At 36.4% G+C, this 15,964-nt stretch overlaps 1 protein-coding gene and 1 long non-coding RNA gene across 4 annotated transcripts in view; one reads left to right on the top strand and one right to left on the bottom strand.

Annotated features, from left to right (window-relative positions):
• Positions 1–15,964, bottom strand: part of LOC308056490 — a 147,833-nt gene that overhangs the window by 19,545 nt on the left and 112,324 nt on the right. The window contains exon 3 of the long non-coding RNA XR_013924858.1: positions 1–15,964. This exon is cut by the window's left edge and continues 19,545 nt beyond it; it is cut by the window's right edge and continues 20,488 nt beyond it. This is a non-coding gene — a long non-coding RNA (uncharacterized lncRNA).
• FBXL17 (F-box and leucine rich repeat protein 17) overlaps positions 1–15,964 on the top strand; it is a 277,159-nt gene that overhangs the window by 215,202 nt on the left and 45,993 nt on the right. The gene's annotated exons all lie outside the window — the stretch shown is intronic.

Below are 15,964 nucleotides of genomic sequence, written 5' to 3'. Positions count from 1 at the left end.
TAAGAGAACATATAGTTCCCTTGAAACCATTTTCTTCAAAGTTTTTGAATTGAGTTTGAATTTGAGGAACATTTATTGTTTTTAGAAACTGTTAACTTCATCTTGTAAGACCTAGTTTCATTGCTTCTTGACTGTGAGAAGACACCCAATAGAGCATATCGCTGGAATGAATTGTGTAGGATTTGCAGGCAAAAAACGTACTTGCATGTGAAGTATTCTTGAGATGTAGCTCACTTTATTGCTCTCAAACAAAAAGCCACTATGATAATGAAATGTAAGAATTTCAGGGCCCAGATCACATAATTTGCTTAGCAGACTAGACCAGTAACAAATAAATCCTGCATCTAAGAATAACTAGGATAACATGCTTTACAGGAAGATACCAAGGAAATAACCTATCCATGGAGAAGATTAATTCTAACACCAACCTGTTAGCAATCAAGCTATAGCATTTTCTAAGAAGTGGTAAATGAGGAGAATGTACATGAGGAAGTAAATGCTATACTGCAATATTGATATAGCCCCCATTGTTTATTCGAGTATTTTTAATGATACTTTTCAATTACATAATTTTAATGAAAAGTAAATAATATCACTGCTTACTCTTTTGAAAGTACTTAGCAAAATATTTAGAGTATGCACTGTAGTTGTGTCAATGGTATCATTACTAAATATACCATCTAATTTCTTTTTTATTGTATTATATCAGCCTACAGTTGCTGTTTCCTTACATCAGCATGAAATTGGTTTAGGGTTATAGTCTTAGTTTTAGAACATTGTTCATTTCTACCCATAGCAGTACGTTCTGTGCTTTTACCTAATATCATCTGAAATTCTTCTAGCTTTTAGTTAGAACGTATTCATATATAAATACAGCATGAGCTGTACCCCTACCACATGCAGTATGGCTATGTTTATCCTTTTTAAAAATCAGAACTGTTACTTATCCAAGGATAAAGTACCATGAAAACAGTAATTCCAATATAAGCTTTCAAGCAAAAGACTTCTCCCATTTTATTTTGTGTTGAATTATTCCTTTTTTTCATAAACAGCTTTTGTATTAGCTCAGCTCTTGGCCTTTCCTCAGCCGAGACTGGCAACAGTTAAGAACCTATAATTTAGTAAGTTAGGATTATTTGTTAAGTAATTTAGAAGCAGAAGTGAAAAGTCTCAGCATTAATAAATTGTTTCAAATACAGCTGGGACAGCAGACATACAGTTTGTATTTTATGCTTATTCTGTTCTTTCACATGTTAAAGACTATATGCTTTGCACCACAGCTTTTATGTCTGCTAATGTGTTGGAGTTTATTCACTGTTAGTCTGAGTTCAATCAGAAACATATCCTTGTATGACCTTGGTCAGTAGCATTTTCATCCTTCTTTGGTGTTCAAAAACTTATTTTTAAAGGAAGCCTGAAAAGCACTAGCTTAACTGGAGCCATAGTGTTTGGGAAAAATTCTTTCTAAAATGTATGAAAAAACTTAGCTCAGTTTGCATTAAAAGACTGAAGTGTTCCACTCCTTTGTGCCTTTCTTTTTCTTAAATGATCCAGTTTTTCACAGTGTCTATGTGGACATCATTACCATATTGCTCTCAACGCTTTTGATTCTGCCAGGGTCTGAGCACAGTGAAATACAATGGAGTATAAGGATGCTTTGGAATTTTAAATTATTTCCTCATAGGAAAAGCCTTTGTTTGAAAGGCTCTGAGGATGAGCGGCCCATTTTTTATTTTTTTTTTAAGTTCCATGAGGTCATGGTCGTTTTCAGTTTTCACCTCCCCTTCCTATGTGCTGAAGGACTGGAAGTGACTGGGAGTCCAGGCCATTCTAAGCATTTCTACATTATTTTTTTTTTATTTATTCTGATGAAATTAAAGTTGAGTGCTATCTTTTTGGGGGGTTTTTTTTGTTTGTTTTTTTAATGGAAATGTTCTCTGTATTTTCAATCTCAGTGTATCATGGGACCATAGAATCATAGAATGGTATGGATTTAAAGATACCTAACCCTCCTGCCATGGGCAGGGACACCTTCCACTGGACCAGGTTGCTCAAAGCCCCATCCAGCCTGGCCTTCAACACTCCCAGGGATGGGGGGTCCACAACTTCTCTGAGTAACCTGTGCCAAGTGCCTCACTACCCTCACCTCTACCGTTGTATTTTCAAGCAGTTCGTATGACTCCTGAAGAGCATCTTTGTAAGAGCAGACATAGAGGGAACTTAAGAGTACAGATCTAAATATTATCTTCAGAGAAATAAGCTCACTTTCAATGAAAGGATAGGTTTGAAATAAATAAGGCACAGATGATACTCTATCACTATGAGGCAAATTTTTTGTTTAAAATAATAAATTATGGTTTTCTGACATGTTGGAGCATTTTTCATGGAGAAGGGCTGTTGGTGACACTTTCTAAAGTGCTGCAACATTTTACTAATTTAAAAAAGTCTGCCTCAGATCGATTGCGACCTTATCAATAGGATAGTCTCATTCATCTCCTAAGCAGGCTGCTGTCGCATTGCACACTAATAGCTTTCAGCTGCAGTTACTCCTTTTAGAAGATTCAACACTTAGTAATGCTCTCAAATGAGCTTTAGAGAAGGGGAAGCAGTGTTGGTGGCTTCCTTCAAGACAATGTTTTTCATTATTAAATCCCTAAATTGCAAATGTAGCTTACTAAATCTTAAATTACATGGGAGTAGTGTTTTCTTAGAGGTTATTAAGAGAATTATGGTAGATTTGTAGCTAAAAAAAAAAGTTTCCTATGCAATAATTAATACTATCAATAACATTGACTTCAAATAGTTTTCCTAGCTGTAGATGATAAGTATAGTCCATAACTATGGTTGTTTGGCAGTCTTCATTAGATAGCTGTTCTCGTTTTCTTTACAACTTGGCCAAAGCTTCGGGAATAATTCTCCATGGGAGATGTATGTTTCAGTTTAACTTTCTGAAAGACTTTCATTCTAGCAGTTCAGCGGTTTTCAAGAATTAAATTAGGTTGTTTTGTCCATTAATGTTAACCATTAATAAAATAATTTCATTGAGTAGCTGTCATGACTTTGAAATGGCATGAAGTTCGAAGGCAGGGTCATACTGGTCTAATTGCTCTCCTTGTACAAATTCATCCACATATGGCTAAATTATAAACTTTTTTTAAAAATTCTTCTTGCATCTATTCAGAGAAGACTTCCTAGAGATTGGCAGTAATCACTCTGTAGTGGATGTTGTGTATTCCTTCATAGCTGTTCATGTAAATTGTATTGAAAGAGGGAAGGTTTTGTGGCACAAGTGTTCAAGGACTCTTGGCTGATAATGGCAACTGGAAAGTAACCAACCATTTGCCCCATGGGGGAAGTCAGAGCAAATCTTTTCTGTACGCCTTGCACTTCTTCATCCAGCATTCTGGATCCTGGCATGGCAGAAGGTTGAAAATTATTAGGTATGGGGAGGAGAGAGGTTAGAAGTGGAGGTCGAGAGAGAAGGCGTGCAAAGAAATGCTGGGAGAAGAGTAGAAGGTGGCTGCTGGAAGCCTGGGAGGAGGGTAAAATCAAAGTGAAAGGGAGGTATTAGAGCTACAAAGAAGGCAGCAATACTTTGAAGGCTGAGGAGAAGAGGACAGAAAATGCTGGGAGGTAAGAATCAGGAGCTGGTCAAAGGAATAGGGGACAATGTCAGCTAGAGACAAGAAAAGAGGAGGAATCAGGACAAACAAGTCTGTACTCACTAGAGCATAAACCTCCAGAATCCAGAAATGTTGTCAGCTTAGTCTCAAGGAGAAACAGGATGTTGCATGTTTGTATGAGACCCTTTGAGGGTATTTGAATTTTTTTTTAATTCTGTCATTTTAAAAATCTTAAGAAAAATGTATGGAAAAAAGGGTATTTGGCATTAAGATTCCAAGATACCAAATTCACTGATGATGAAAATTCTGGTTTATTAGTTGTGTGGTTATTTTGTGTACTTTGCATGATAGATTTTAAATATCTGTTGCATAATGCTTTTCATCCTCTCCCTTGAACAGGATGAGTTGTGTACTGAGGACACATTGGGGTTGCAATGAGACTGTTGTCTGTAGTACATCTGCTTCTTTCATTGCGGAAGTTGGAAAATATGTAGTGGATGAATTGGAGACTGTAGAAGAAAATATAGTGTCATGCTAAGGCAGCTGAATGCTCTGGCAGAGAACTTAACTGCTGCATGCCTCTGCCAGAGGGTTCTTGTGTGCCGCTGGGCAAGTCATGTATCTAGACTTTTTACAGGCTCTTCTGTGTTCCAGTGCATTGACCTACTGTATTTAGGATGCATAGGTGAAGTTAGGGTGCTCAAGTGAGGTTCAGTGAAAACTTCTGCTGGCAGGTATTTCAGCGTTATTTGATGTTTTCAACCCTCTGGCCATTTCTGGCTTTAATCTGCATCTCAATTCTGCCTGTGTAGAATTGTGATGATAAAACAATTCTGTCTGGTTCACAGTAAAGTTATGGACATACCATCAGATCTTAATTTTTGTGAAGAGCAATGATACAGTAGCAGTATCACCATATCCCTATGTTGTAAGCATAAAAGCATGCTGTATACAAAAATAACACTTCGTTCATGTTGAGGTTAGTAAGAAATACTAGATTCTCGTTCAGCAGCAAGCAATCTGTTCTGCACAACCAGTGTGGCAGGGGTTTGTTTGGATCTCATGCTTAATTACCATTCTGTCCTCATCACATTATCTGAAAGATAAAGTCAAGGTAAGCAGCTAACTCTCAGCACTAGTTTTACATAACTTGTGTGTTTGGATTTACAGTGTTCCTTATCGCTCTGTGTTTGCTTGCATATTTGCATCTATTTTTCCCCTCCTACAAATAAGTATATATTTTTAGGTTTTCAGCTAATTTAAGCTAAATCTCAGGTGTATTAAGTTCCAACAAATTTCATGAAAACAATCTTTTCAGTTAAAGAGAGAAACACCAGCAGTTGCCCCAGTTAGCAAAACGTCCAAAATGCTATGTGCCAATTTTTATTAGATGCTCAAAGATCCAGGTAAATAGAGCTACAATGAATGCTCTGAATTGTTAGAGGGAATGCTACATTAGACGTCAGAGTACTTCTTTTCTGGCTGAGTTTGTTAGTCCTTGATGGCTTTCACTTCCTATCTTGGTTCTCTTAATAGATAAAAAATCAAGAGGTTTTCCTTTGCACTCTTAGTGTAATGCAATTAAAAAATCAATTAGCAACAAAGTATTCCTTTGGAAACCAGGCTTCAAACAGAAGGGGCTGTAGCTACTTGTTTCATTTTATGTTTTGGGGGGGGGGGGGGGGGGTGTCTGTTTGGTTTTTGTGGTGTTTTTTTTTTTTATTCATGTAATTTTAAAGTACTTTGGGAGAAATGCTGAGAACCTTTTGTCATAACGGGTTGTGCACTGCAAGAACTTGACCTAAGGCCATTACATCATGCACATCCCATCTGCAGTGTAGGTCTCCTAAAGACTGGGTCTGAGTCCTCCACTAAACTGTCCAGTCTGTCACCTTGTCTAACAGTACATTTTGTGTCTTGTTGCTTCTAAAACCAATACTGGTAAAAAAAGTCTCTGTTCCCCAGTGTTCTCACTAGGTGCTGGATTAAGGGGCCATGTACGAGTGTATTTGGTGCAGTATAATGCCAAACTAAAGTAACTTGCCGTATTTCAAAGTATTGAATATTGTTTATTGAAACAGTTTGTTGAATTTGTTACTCCATGTGTAAGGTATCCCTTCAGTCTTTGGGGTAATGCCTGCTACCCTGATACTGTTGCTCACATTCACACTGAGCTGCACCAGAGCAGTCATTAATTTGCAGTGTTACTGCACTATTCATCGCAGCACCATTAAGTAACTATAAAATCTCTAGCAGCAAACTGGGGAATCCACTTGTACAAGGCATTACTTAAAAGCAGAACAAAAAAGTCCCTGAGGTCATTGCCCTTCAGAGCTCATACTTTGTGTATAAAACTGGAGACCAGAGGTAGATAAAATGAAACTGGAAAATACACAAGAATCAATGAGGCAATCCCGGTCAACATGAAAGACAGCAGTCTCAGCATGCCAGTGGTATGGCACTGATGATGGTTTCTGACAATCCATGATACTTCATGCACTTAAATTAGCAAAAGTTACTGGAGGCTGAAGGGTAAGAAATTGTAAGAGGAGTCTGACATTTTTATTACTTGGGTCACATGCAGTTTCTGTAGGCTGGTGCACATTTAGTAATTTGAGAATGGTTTTTCCCAAGTAGCTGTTCCTGAGTAATTTTGTGTATGATAGAGTATGCTTTACCAGATCTTTTATAAATTGTGAGACTTTTCCACCACAATTCTGAAAGCTTCCAGTGCATCCTTTAAACTGTCTCCCCTTTCTCTGATTTCTGCCACTCACTGTTCTTGGTCAGGATTTTTCAGTATGTTCCGTTTAGACAGCATTGGTTTTTTCTTCCAACTTTTTCTGGTAAAAAATCTGTTTGGTTTCACTAGACAACAGAAATACTGAAGAGATATAAACAACTTCAGAACTCTTCCCTGTAATAAAACCTAAATTACTGTTGTTTCAGGTAATCTTTCAGTGTGTGCTGAATGTATGGAAGTGTATACTGGCTATAAGGAATTCTTCTTACATGAAATCTTCATTACATGATTTAAAAAAAAAATCATTAAAAATGAGATTTTTTTGTTCTCAAGAAACATGAAATAAATGTAATGCCAGGTAAGGTGGAAAGATACAAAGATGATAACCTCAGTCTCATTGCTAGAAAAGATAGTGTGTGAGATTGAAAGAAAATGAGATAAAATTGGTCAGTGAATCTTGAAATCAAACAGAAACATGAATTGTTATAGACTGCTTTTAGGACAGAAAAAGAAATAGAGAAATGTGACAGTCTGGATAATTTTCTGGAATATCCTGTCAGTACATAAAATAATAAAAATGAACACGGGTAATTCAGCCAATTCTGATCTTGTTCTTCATATAAAATTTTTGTTTTAGAATTACGGAAACCATTATAAATAGTGGGCGTGCCTCCAGAAACCAGTCCTTACATATTTACTTGCTTATGTAAACACATGTCGACATTGTAAGTGATTAGAATCCTTGAAAATACATATGAAAGCCTTAGCAAAAAAGTGTTGATGGACTTGGACAACAGGATTGTGAGAAGTGAGTTAGAATTCTCAAAAATATCGCCTTGAACCAGCAATAAAACATGCTTTATGCCAGTAACCTCTGACTTCAGGCATGTCTAGTCTGGTGTGCTAGCAGTAGCATCTGTGTGATGCTTGCTACAAGCAAAGGTCTCTGTGGCTTCTTCTGCTGTTAAATATGATCTCAAAAAAAAGCCAGTTCTTCAAATATGTATGTTTGTTCTACATAGAAAAGGCAACAGGTTTGAAACTCATTATTATAATTCAAACATTGCCTGTATTGATACATAGCATCTGGAATTACAGGCAGCATGTTAATCAACTAGCATGCCTTTATTTACATGTGATGATTGTCACAGGTAATGACTCAGGAATCTCTACTGTGCATGAAATATAGCTTACAATTACTCATTAATATTCTAATTATTTTCCAAGTGTTAACATGTATTTACATCTCTACATACAAAATTACATATTTATAAATTACGAAGGTACCTATACATTCCTACATACTCCTTTGCACTATAATTGTGTGTTAAATATCTTAAATTTTAAGGAAAAACATTTCCAAAACAAGGAAGGCATAATATAGTGTCTGTGGGCAGCACCAAGAAGAAAAATACAAAATTCTTCAGAATGAAGTAACTGCAAAAAAAGCAAAAAGATTTGTACATCTAGAAAATTCTAAGCCTCTTAGATTAAATATATTTCTAGGATGACCAAATTGAAGGTGAGGAGCATCTGTATATAAATGTGTGTGCATGTATGTGTCTATGAATGTATGTACATATATACAAAATAGTTCTCAAAAGAATAGTTTTGTATTTGGCAAAGTTTGATGGCAATAACTTCTCTTGAAAAATATTTTTACTATATCTCAAAATTAGGGAAAGGGAAAACTTTTATGGCAATTATCTGTCAACTATCTTAGAGCTTTATGCTGGTTTTGTACTAATTGACAGCTTCAGCTATATCCCCTCAGAATGTGTGATGAACTTATGACATTTATGTGTCTTTCTTTGTACAAATGTGCTATATTCTGGAAGATAATTAAGATTTATGTTCACACTGAACTCCCAAAATGATGCTTTCTTAGATTTTACCAGACTTGATCAATTACTTCATGCCAGTCAGTGTTACCTACCACCCTATGAGACAAGATGCAAAATAGGTCTTGTGATACAGTGTAGGTACAGCCCTGTTATAAGTAGTAGAAAGTTGTATCACAGCTGATGGGCTTATACAGCAGCATTAGTTATATTGATATTATCCATTGAGTTTCCTTATGTATACCTGCTTCCTTCTTTTTCTTCTTTTTTTCTGGCTCAGAAAGGCATTTAGGGGGAAAGAAAAGGAAAAATGAACCCATTCTTCTGCATTTTGCTCCTATGTGAACATCAGAGGAGTAAAAATCATGGCTAATACTGGTAACAGTAACTTGAATATTGAGATTATTTTAGGATAGGTAGGATCTGTTTCTGTGTACTTTACCACAGAGCCATTGTTTAGTCTGGGCTAAAATGGCCAAGTTATTTAAAACTGGGTATACATCCTCTGCAAGCTGAGATTTTATGAGACATGAATAAAATACCACTCCTGTGTGTCACTTCAAAGATATTGAGAAGAAATCTCAAACTTCAGGTTTAGTTGTTACAGTTTTCTGTTCCATTTAATATTTGTATGTTACAGTGTATTAGTTTTAGAAAACTATTTTCTGAGCAGCACAACCAATGTGCTGTCCCTATGGAACTGCATTTGTGAACTAAGCTCATGTTGAGTCCCTAATGTCTAAAAATCAAGGATGAGCTCACACTGCAACTGTTTCCTCCATGCGAGCATGGATGGGTCCTCAGAAAACAGTTCTAAAAAGAAACTCCTAACAATTTAGCAACTTGGAGACTTTGTTGGAATTGAGTGACAAGTCAGGTTCAACTGGGTCATTAGGCTTTGCAGGTTTTGTTGGTTGGTGGAGGTTTAGAAAAGGCAAACTTGGCACACAGACACACACAGGTATGGAATGTGCTTGGTTTACCCTCCATTTCCTTAGGGCACCAGGCCAAAGACCCTGTGCCAGTTGTTGGTGGGTCTGGTCTTGGTCCTGCTACCCTGAGTGACCATGCTGGCAGTATATCTGGGTGCACAGTCCACTGTAGAGAATTTTGAAGCCTGGGGTTTACCACAGCAAATTTCCCTCAGTGACACGTACATGTGGAAAGTAGTATGTCATGGCAGTCTACATAGGCTGTAATCTGTTCTTTTCTCCCGGTAAACGAATTCTGTAGTCAGTTCTGCAAATCAATTTACTTCTAGGCTTCAAAGAATCAGTTTTGGTACTGAGTGGAATACAGTGGCATTTACATTGTGGTACACAACTACTAAGAAGAAGAAGGAACATTAATCAGTGTTAAAAATCCTTTAAAAATTTTTCAGGATTGAAACATTTAGGAAAAATGCAGGTTAATGGATTTGATTTGTTTTCTATGTTGGATTGTAAGAATATAAAGCAGGTGGCAGAAAAGGCTGTTACTGACTGTGATACTCCTTAAATTTTCTTGTAGTAAATTCCAAGTTCATTGTTTTTTCTGCACTAATTATTTCATTTCTGAAATAAGTATTTCAATGACATATCATGAGATGTGTAGTGCAAATCGATCACGGATTATAAGTAAATTCAAAATCAGAGGCTAATACACTATTGTACATATTTTTCTTTATGGTTGTATTTTATACACAGAAATATTTTTTTTGATCTTATTTTAGTAAAATACTGAGTTACTGTAGATAAGATAGGTAGTAATATTTTATCATTTATCTTCTTTGGTTCTCAAAATAAATAAAGCAGATGTCTGCAAACAACATACTGTGTTAATACACTTCAGGGCTTTTCTGTGTAGTGATGAATTACTGTATATAAACACATATGAATGTGGGAAGTGTAACTCAAATTCATCTTCTGCTGCTGACATAAACCAAGGGCAGAATAAGAGAAATAAAATCACATTTAATATAGTGTTGGGATATCTATATTTCATTTCTATATTTGGAGTTTAGTTTTGCAGATATCTTGCTAAAACTAGTACCACTGAAGTATATGTTATGTTCAGTGTGCATAAAGATGCATTTATATGCATTGATGTAAAGTTTTTTATATCTACAGATTTTGTAGTTACTTAGATACAGAACCTCTGCATGTATTAATTGTGTTTACAATCACGACCTTCACTGGAAATTTGTATTTCTTTTTGAAGAGAGTAGATAAAAGTGTAGCAGGAGACATCAGTTACCAGGCAAAGTTGCCTTGTCCTTTACTACACTGCACTTTTATTATCATTTTCACCTTGTGTGAGTAGAAGGAAAGAACATGCACTATGTGATAGCTAGATAGCTCTCTGTTTAGAAGGATTGGTATTTTAGCCTGGTGTGTTTTAATTGTATAAACAATGGCATGAATCAACTGAAAATAAACTAGCTTTTGGTTTTTTGATATAGATACAACAATTAAATTGTAAGAACAGTTGTGCGTTTTTAAAGAAGCACCGCAACTGCAAAATTGTACTGCAGTTAAACACCTTATTAAGTGCATACTAAACAAACAAACAAACAGACAAACAGATTTTCTTTGATCTCTGTGGGAACAAGTCAAGCAATAAAACAAGAAATAGTGACATAACACTGAAACAGCACGCAAAATGTAGTTGTTGATCAATAAAAGTACATCATGCTGTGAAAATGTTACTACAAATGGCAGTAGAGAAAAGAGCTTCTGACTAGATGCTTTCACTGGACAGCTTTAATTTTTTATATATTCTGTTTAAATTCAAAACCAATGAATAAAAAAGTGTTTAGAAAGATCTTGCAAAATCAGTACCAGTCTCATCAGTTCTCTTCTCCTTATAAGCATTAACACTTGTGTTTAGCTACACTTTATAGTTTGAGACATGGCAAGGAAAACATGACATGAAAAAGTCCATAGGCTTATTTTAATTTTCCACAAGGGCATTCTTTTTTTTCCTCAGTAACGTGGCGTTTCCTCTGCAACTGTATCTCAAGATGAGGGGTTGAGTCTTACAGGCTCAGAAATAGCTCAGCTCCATGAAATCTACTTCAGAGCTACAGGAATCTTAGAAGTTAATGCACTCTGCCATTAGTAGCCTATCCACTATCTTTTTCTATGCCCAGAGTGTGTCTGCATCTCTGGGAAGAGCCAGGGTGAGATGGCATGTGAACTGTATTGGTTCCAGCTGTCTCTTTGCCAGGCTGCGTGTGAGGCTTGCATGGGTTCTCTAACTAAAATGTCGGTCTGCTCTTGTAGCAAGACTGCGGAATGGCATAAGCAGAAAGATATAAAAGGGTGGGAGCACAGATGGAGAGGACACTGCTCTTCCAGCCCAGTCCTGAAGTGTATAGTTTTTCAGCCTCAGGCTCATAGCCTGAGCCTGGCCTGATAGGCAGGATGGATGTTCAGAGGGTCCCACCGCACTCCTGAGCAATGCTGTGACTGCACAGAGATGCGGACTATTGAATCGCCTTTAGAATTCAGGACTAAATTCAAGAGTGAATGTTCTTTTTTTCTCTGTATTACATTAATAAATACTGCTGTTCTTAGGAAAAGAAGGGAAGAGCGTGCACAGTCAACACTGAAGTCAAGAAATATGTATTTTTTAAAAAAAAATAATTGCAGAAATCAGACTAGAGTGTGGAAGCACTTCTAATGATAGCACTGCACAGAGTTCAATGTAACATTAATTATTCTCATGCTTCTTAATGCCCACAGGTATTTCAAATGCACAGTGAGAACTACTGTAAAAATACAAGGAATTCTTTAAATTATACAGGTTTAAAAGTGAAACATATGGCTATTTCTTAGAAGATATGTTGCTAGTAGTAGAGCATATGGGTGTCCATATGGAAAGGGTTGCACTGCCAGTGCTGTAAAGATTAAACTAATGTATCACTACTAAGGAGACAGAAAAATGTGCCTTATTCATTTGCTGATTGTTGGTGTTGGTAATCGAATTTTTTGGTTTGTTTATTTTTTTAAAGGTGCAGGGTAGTTAGAACGATTATTTTGCAAAGGCATAGGTTACCAAATTGTAAAATATAGCTACAGGGTATTCATAAGCTTATCTAATTCAAGTTACTGCATTTCTGTAACTGTACTTAACTGCACTCTGCATCAAAAAATAAATCTGTTTTTATTCATTAAAACAAAGTGATTCATACTATAGCAGTTCAGTTATACTCCACAGCTTTGTTTCTTAAGCCACTCATGAAGTTCTTTGATTTATTCTGTCCTTTCAGTAGGTGAGATTCAGTGGGGTATTTGTATGCTCCCCCATTTTCATACCTGGCAAACAACCAATGCTCTCATGTAATGTTTTTCTCTACCTTACTTATTTCTTTCCTTGTTCAGACTATACTCATCTTTCGTGCTGTTTTTGGTTGATAGCATGTAGAGCAGGAGGGGTTTCCTCTCTGTGAACTTGGCGATAGAAGAAAATATCCAGACTGTCTTGGCATTGCTCTGTGTCAGGAACACGAGCACTTCCCAGCAGTGTCAGGTCCAGCATGTGAGTTAACAATTTTGAAGCCTAAAATTTGTATTGTTACGTATTTGATCTGTAACAGATAGAAAATGTCTCAGAAAGACGCGGTAGTCAGGTACAACACATCCTTACTTATGCTTAGGATGGATATTCTCCAACATAAACTCTCAGCTGTGTGATTAGTTTGCAGCTGCACTGATTCAGAAATTACTCACATTTCTGCCCACTTTTATTTTCAGCAATCAGGGATATTAGTGATGGTGGTAAAATCAAGACTCCTGGCAGAACTTTGTAGCACTTTCATCAAAGATCTCTATCAGATTTTGTATCAGCCTTGTTAAGGTTTTCAGTAATGGAAATGATCTTAAAGTAAAGCCATCTTTGGAAGAAACATTTATAGGATATTCTTGAAGGTGTGCTTGAAGGTAATTTTGCAGGTGAGGCTAACAAAAAGTAGTAATATTCCAGTCTGGTGATGTTAAGTCTATGCCCAGTACAAAACAACTAAGTGCCAAGCATTTGTAGTGCATGGGGTTTTTCTTTTTTTCCGTTTTTTTTCTTTTTTTAACCTGTATAAATGGATAATGTATTCATCTGAGGTGTGCATCTGCAGCAACCTTCTAGACAATACCCACCTGTAGCAATTAAAGAAAACAAATATGCTTTTGTGGTGTGCTAGTGAAATGCTAGTCATCCAAGACTTGTGTTCAGTGCTAGTCTTGCAGTGGTTCATACAAAGTCTACACTAAGATGAATGAAAACATTAAATATAGCAATATCTATAATAAAGCAAAAATGTATTTACTGAAAAAAGGTAAAATATGCAAGCAGATTTTGAGTTTGAAGTGATTAATGCTTTCTAAATGACATAAGAGGCAGGGTGAAAAACAGTTCTGCAAAAGAATCTTAGGTGTTTCTAGGTAAGCACATTTGCTCCTTTTATAAAAAACCTATCTTCTATGAAGTTTAAACCTGCAAACTTATTACACATTGGTGCATATGCATCCCTAGCATGTATCATATTTTAACAATGTGGATTTTGTTAAAGCAAAAAAAAAAAAATTATACTTAAAAAAATGATACTTGAGAAGTATGGTATGGCTGTTATGACCATTCCCTGTGTTATGACTATATACTATTAACAGCAGTTTTCATATAAAATATGTAAGTAATTAATTGTTCATGTTGCTTATGTTTGCCTTCCATTTTTAGTAGGATAGTGTGGAATTCAACTCACCTTGTGTTAGCCATGAGTCTAAGCCATCTGTACCTCTTTAGCTGTCAAGGAGTGAAACCTTGGTCCCCAGGATGATTCATCTGTTTCAGGCATCTCCAGAAGTACCACTCCACTGAGCTCAATACTGACTTTTTTTAGACAACAGTAAAGATGAGAATTCTAACTCTCCGTGGCTAAAATAAGATGAGATTAATCCATCCTTAACTTTCATTTTAAGTTTTATTACTGTACATTTAAAGAGAGAACACAATTTTATGTTGGTAAACATAAAAACAAATAAAAAAACAGTAAGAAAAAAGTTCATTAAAAGTTTGTGTGAAAAACACCCAGTGATATCATAAGCAAATATAGTCATATCTTTTATACTTAATAATATCAGTAGCATTTAACAGTGACCTTAAACCATGCAGTTAGTTATCTGATAATTTGAAAACAGCTTACCAAAAAATACTAGAATTAGCAAAGAATACCAGGTCAATTAGGTAAAGACAAACTTTGATGAAAAAACACTGAAAACACCCAGCCCCTCTTTCTCCTCACTTTTTAAAATTGCAGATACATTTTTATGTATCCTAGTAAATTACCAAACCAAGAAATACTGTAGCATTTTTACAGACTTTTTTAAACCATTAAAATCAGTAATCCAGAATTTTCTTCCAGAAACCTTAAATACAACTGTTTCTTTCATCCTCCTGAAAATGAGAGGCAATACAATATCTAGTCCAGTTGGGAACATGTTAATAAATTTCTCTAAATGCTTCAGTGTTAAGTTGATCCAATATTAACTTAGTTGTGCATTTACTGTAAGATAGGTATTGGTGGGAAAGTTTGAATGCTAAAAATTAGACCATCAGAGACTAAGCAAATGGTAACGGTCATGATCTCAGGTGTTGAGGGAGAGATTCAGGTTCATCTTATTCATCTGTAGGACTGGGGTTAGAAAGGCAAAAAGACATTTAAACAGATTTTTAGCTAGAATCCTGGAGTAGGAGTCAGAGTGCCAGTAAACTTCAGGAAGAGGAGAAAGCTAGCTGCAAAATCAAAAAAGGCAGAAAGTAGTCTGGTGGAAATAGAACACAAGGAGCAGAAGTGTCACGTACAACTATGCCAGCTGCAGTGAATTTACATTATCGTCTACTTCGGTCTTAATGGGAATAAAAGCCTACCTACTGTAGCTGCCTTCTGTATTCCGGTAGCTGTACATTCTTTTAAAATCTTGAGCTAGCAAAGTTAAGTTAAGAGTTAATGCGGATTTGTGCAGATGCCTTCAGCTGCACTGCTTCTGCTTACATACCGAGGTGGTGGAATAGATGTGTTTATGAGACACGGGGGTGCAGCTGTGTTATCACACAAGGTAAGACTCTGTCACTTCTAGACTGCACAGGCTTGCTTCTCAGCCATGAGGTGTTGAGGACTTGCCCTGCACCCGTCTGTAGATCCATGCCTCCCAAAACTACCAAGGTTGATCTGGTATGAAAGTTTGCTTAAAAGCATGCAGCGGCCTCTCTTTTGGTGGGAGGGAGAAAACTAACCTTGATGCCTTTTGCCACTCGTCATCCCTCTTGTGAGGCTCACTTTAAAATACATGTGATGGAGACTACCACAACAGGAAATTCCCAGGCTAACTGAATTGATATGCAAAAGAGAAACCTTTTTGAATACTGCACTAGTATTTTTGTAACGTCTCAACAGATGTACAAGTTTCCATTATGGGAAGTGACTTTTTAAAAAGCCATGCCAGAATTCTACTTGTATTGTATTTCATTTATACCCAAAACAGGTTTCTTCAATTCATAACTATGTGTTCAGGGTTTGGGGTTTGGTTGTTGGTTTGGGTTTTTTTCCTTTCTCCTTTTTCTACTGGTCCTAAAAAATCGTTTGGCATCTGAACATTAATCTCGGTTCTAGTGTACCTACTCGCCAGTGCCGGTTACACAGTATAGGTACCGTTCGTCAGCAGAGGGGTACCCAAGTGGAATCCAGGACTGATTTTTCAGTTTGCATGCAGTACAACTACATATGC

This window comes from Falco punctatus (assembly GCF_963210335.1).
Source record: "Falco punctatus genome assembly, chromosome: Z".
Classification (NCBI taxonomy): domain Eukaryota; kingdom Metazoa; phylum Chordata; class Aves; order Falconiformes; family Falconidae; genus Falco; species Falco punctatus.
Note: the sequence above shows the minus strand (reverse complement) of the source record. Positions and strands in the feature narration are given on the sequence as shown.